This window comes from Berghia stephanieae, chromosome 9 (assembly GCF_034508935.2).
Source record: "Berghia stephanieae isolate SIO BIC M18660-M18661 chromosome 9, UCSD_Bste_1.3, whole genome shotgun sequence".
Classification (NCBI taxonomy): domain Eukaryota; kingdom Metazoa; phylum Mollusca; class Gastropoda; order Nudibranchia; family Aeolidiidae; genus Berghia; species Berghia stephanieae.
In genome coordinates, this window is record NC_088368.1 from 10,230,749 (window position 1) to 10,235,748 (window position 5,000).

Sequence of the window (5,000 nt, forward strand, 5' to 3'; positions counted from 1 at the left end):
CTTGACAATAACACACACAGGCAAACGGATTGGCTGTGGGGATCACTAGAGTGTGTTGGACAATCACAATTCTTGTTGACAAAACGGTTTGTATTTAAATGGTGAAAGACTGATTTGTATTTAGGATGTGATGTTTTGATTAATTACTGGGGTCATAGGGAAGAAACGTGTGACGTAAAAAAACGGGTTCTTATTTCACTGGAAGTGTAAAACCAGTTTTTCTGAGGACTGTATACATACCTTGTATAATTCATCTTCTGGTGTCAGAGTGATGACATCTTTTTTTCTAGTCTAAATCTATTCTGGTCGTCAATAAAGATTTTATACCCTGGCTCTTTTATCTATCTATAGATAGAACGACGTTGACGTCACTCAGGTCTTTGTTATTGTTCTTTTTTTTTTCTTTTTTGGGCATCCACGTTTATGAGTGATTCTCACTAAACTGTATTAACCAGACTATAAACGTTCAAGGTTACACTTAGTTTTGTGTGTTGGTTCGTTATATTTCCGGATGACAATGTTGTGAGTTTCTGAGCCAAGCTCACAGCATCAATAGATAGTATGCGCTTGGCTAAGAAGCTCATAACATTGCCATCCGAAAGTAAAAATGGCCAACACACAAAACTGTGTGAAACCTTGAAGGTTAAGAGTCTGGTTAATACAGTTTAGTGAGAAGTACTCATAAACGCGGATGGCAAAAAACAATAACAAAGTCATGAGTGACGTCATCCTCGAACTATCTATCGCCTGACACGAGAACCCATTTGGATTTATATTATGACTATATTTTCGTGGTTCGTGCAGCGTCTAGTGAGTTGTCGTTAGTAGAACTCATGGAAACAAATGATCCCATTGGTTGAACTATTGAATACAACTCACGATTTGTTTTCTTTTGTGGCAAAAGACTAGCATTTTGACGTCATTTTTTGGTCAGTATCAGGCTATCGCTTTACGAGGGCCACGGTGTCAGGCCATTACTTTACGAAGGTCACGGTCCGTGTCACACCAGGCTTTGAGTTTACGAAGACTGGGTGAAACCGGTGCCGTCATTAAGTTATAGATAGTTCAAAGATGACGTCACTCAGGTCTTTGTTATTGTTTTTTGCTATCCGCGTTTATGAGTAATGGTCACTGAACTGTTTTAACCTGACTATAAAAGTTCATGGTTACACACAGTTTTGTGTGTTGGTCCGTTGTACTTCCGGATGGCAATGTTATGAGCTTCTTAGCCAAGCGTTTACTATCAAAAGCCGCCGGACACTAGAACTCAACAGGACTTGAAGTTTGACGTTATTATTATTTTTTTAGGTTTCTGCACCGCCCGCCTTGTGAGTTGTCGTTAGTAGAGCTCATGGACACAAGTGATCCAATTGGTTGAACTGTTGAATACAACTCACGATTTGTTTTCTTTTATGGCCAAAGACTTGTCTTTGACGTCATTATTTAGTCAGTGTCAGGCTATAGATAGTATGCGCTTGGCTAAGAAGCTCATAACATTGCCATCCGGAAGTAGAACGGACGAACACACAAAACTATGTGTAACCATGAACTTTTATAGTCGGGTTAATACAGTTTAGTGAGTATCACTCACAAACGCGGATGGTAAAATACAAAAAACAAAGGCTTGAGTGACGTCATCTTCGAACTATCTATAAGACTACGATGGCTACGGCCAGGCTATAACTTTACGATAGCTACGATGAAACGCGATTCTTTTGTTGGAGGGCATCACAACGTCCCAGGTTTGAGAATTTTTTTTTTTGCCAAGATGAGGGTCATTTAAATTGATCGATATTTGAAGAAGGACGAGTTTTTCTGGTCAAATGTTTAAAATTTTTGTCTTTCCAGAAAACGGCATTTCCTGTTTAAAGTTGAAAAAGTTAACTCTATTTTTGGTTCTTCTATTTTTTTCATCCTTCAGTCATTTAATGGCTCAGTCTATTGGTGAAACGCATTTAGGCAAAATACTCACAACATCCACCGGGCAATTTTATCATGTTGACAAACAAAACAGTGCGTAGCCTTAAACGGGCTACACAGGGTAAAATCGATCAAAGTCCGAAAGACCCTTACTGTTCTAATGTCACAATAATTTGGTATTAAAATCAATCAAGAGCTGGTTTTTTATGTGCATCTGACTTGTGGTCAAAATATATACGTTTAGTAATTCACGTTCAATTCAATTCATATTATCATGTGGCGTTTTCAATGGGTTTCCAAACTTTAATTTTGATTTTCTCAAAAGCTGAAAAATGTGACTTTGATCGTTTTTCCCACGTGATCTTCAAATAAATCATATTATAGAGATAGAACGAAGATGATTTTTTTTTTTTTTTTTTTTGCCATCCATGTTTGCGAGAAATTCTCACTAAACTGTATTAACCAGACTATAACCGTTTAAGGCTACACAATATTTTGTGTGTTGGTCCGGTATACTTCCGGATGGCAATGTTGTGGGTTTCTTAGCCAAGCGCATACTATTTATAGTATGATCGTATCGTATTGTTTTAGAGTTAAAAGATTCTAAAAACTTTTAAATGCACTGTGTAACTTTTATGCATAGATACAATTTATCAGTTATATAAGAGGTATTCAATGTCAATTAATTGATAATATAGAGAATTAATTTTCTAATACATAAATAAGTTTCATATTCAATATTCGTCGTATAATTTACATTCACTGGCATGTCCGACTGGTACATTCGAGAGTTTCATTTATTGTTATACAAAATACAATAATATCCAATGTCATGTAACATTATTCGTGAAAATCAAATATAATGTTGGTAAGATCTTTGTCATTGGCATTATTAAAGTTATTAATTGAATTAGAATTGTATTGTCTCAAACTTTAGATTATTCCAAATTGTCTCAGTCCTGTGAATTAGATTATTTTTCCTTATAAACGAATTACATCTTTCAACAAATATTTTAAACTTATCTCCCCTAGTGTTTGGAACATGTGAATATTTTTAAAAAACTCATTATAATCTATAGATAGTTCAAAAATGACGTCACTCAAGTCTTTGTTATTGTTTTTTGCCATCCGCGTTTGTGAGTAATTCTCACTAAATTATATTAAACTGACTATAAACATTCATGGTTACACACAGTTTTGTGTGTTGATCATTTATACTTCCGGATGGCAATGTTATGAGCTTCTTAGCCAAGCGCATACTATCTATATTGTAAGAACCATGCACGAGTCTATATATATATATATATATATATATATATATATATATATATATATATATATATATATATATATATGAATACGATCACCTCTTATTCTACGACTTTTTTTTCTTTTTTTCCCCCGATGACTACTACTATGTTACTAGTGTGCATCTGTGTGAGTGTGTCTATGTCAATATTGTATTGTTATAAATGTGTAACCAAATGACAAAATGCCACTTTTTTAGGACAATAAAGATTTATTATTATTATTATTATTATTATTGTTATTATTATTATTATTATTATTATTATTATTATTATTATTATTATTATTATTATTATTATTATTATTATTATTATTATTATTGTTGTTATTATTATTATTATTATTATTATTATTATTATTATTATTATTATTATTATTATTATTATTATTATTATTATTATTATTATTATTATTTTTATTATTACAATTATTATTATTATTATTATTATTATTATTATTATTATTATTATTATTATTATTATTATTATTATTATTATTATTATTATTATTATTATTATTATTTTAGTGAGAACTTATCACTAAACAGTCGGTCTAAGAATAATAACAAAGAGATGAGTAACGTCAACTTTGTTCCTTCTATTTAATGTTTTGGAAATCAATTTGCCACAGATTACTGTCTTTTTTGTTTTTATTCTTTTTTGATCGTGGTAATGATGAAAACAACAGGAAATGAAGTGAGTAGGAAAGTGCCAGAAGACAATAGAGAATAGAATTTCGCGGCGGCGATGGGAGTTTGAACCCGAACCCGCGACCCTACTGGTACGACAACTCCGCCTGACCGGGGAGAGCGTGACTCTACCGTATGAGCTATCCACGATAAAAAAAAAAGAGATCGCTTCTAACCCTAGTCTTACTAGAGCCTTCTCTCCCTGACTTAGTAAGGTCATGGGTTCAACACACACACACAAACGATGATAAATAAATAAATAAATAAATAAATAAATAAATAAATAAATAAATAAATAAATAAATAAACTGTTTCCAGAAGCCGTTGATCTGGGTCCAAAGTATTTCCAATACAACAACGTGCCAATCAAAATTTAGGTTATCAGACCTGCAGACAATACGACCGTGTGGCCGTTGAATGACTGATCCGTGATGACGCTATCATTCCCCCCCCCCCCCCCCAGCAACGCCCTCTACAGATAGAATGCGCTTGGCTAAGAAGCTCACAACAATGCCATCCGGAAGTATAACGGACCAACACACAAAACAATGTGTAACAATGAACTTGTATAGTCTGGTTCATACAGTTCAGTGAGAATAGCCTTCAACAGCCGTGACGTCACTTCCCTCGTAATTACGCATAGTAAGTTAGCAACTGGTTCTAAACTGTCGGAACAATGGCGGATGCCCTTATGAAATACTACTCCAACGAGCATAAAAGTGTATCCAGAGGCGAAAAACATCATAAATCTGATTATGTTTTGACTTTTTTAACATTCTGATCACACGACACGTGAAAACAGTCTAGCCAGCATGGAGAATAAAAAGTAGGCTACTCATTTTCTTTGTTTAGAACCAAGCTGCTCGTTGCTGGGCGACGTGACATCAGACTATTGAATCCTATTACTCATAAACGTGAATGGCGAAAAAAAAACAACAAAGACCTGAGTGACGTCAATCTCATTCTATCTATACTCTGATAGCTATCATTTTCCTCCAGCAACGCCCCCTATACTCTGATTACTACCATGCACCCCCCTCCCCTTCCTTTCAAGCCACCCAAGTCCACAACCAAAACAACCAGG

The 5,000-nt window shown here is 34.3% G+C and overlaps 1 protein-coding gene across 3 annotated transcripts in view; it reads left to right on the top strand.

Moving 5' to 3' along the window:
• Window positions 1–5,000, top strand: part of LOC144979660 (uncharacterized) — a 48,767-nt gene that overhangs the window by 19,369 nt on the left and 24,398 nt on the right. The window contains exon 1 of one of the 3 annotated variants that reach the window (XM_078926497.1): window positions 1–86. This exon is cut by the window's left edge and continues 36 nt beyond it. The exons of the other annotated variants lie outside the window; for them this stretch is intronic. The gene's annotated coding sequence lies outside the window, so the exon portion shown is untranslated. The remainder of the gene's footprint in view (window positions 87–5,000) is intronic. 3 annotated transcript variants of the gene reach the window in all.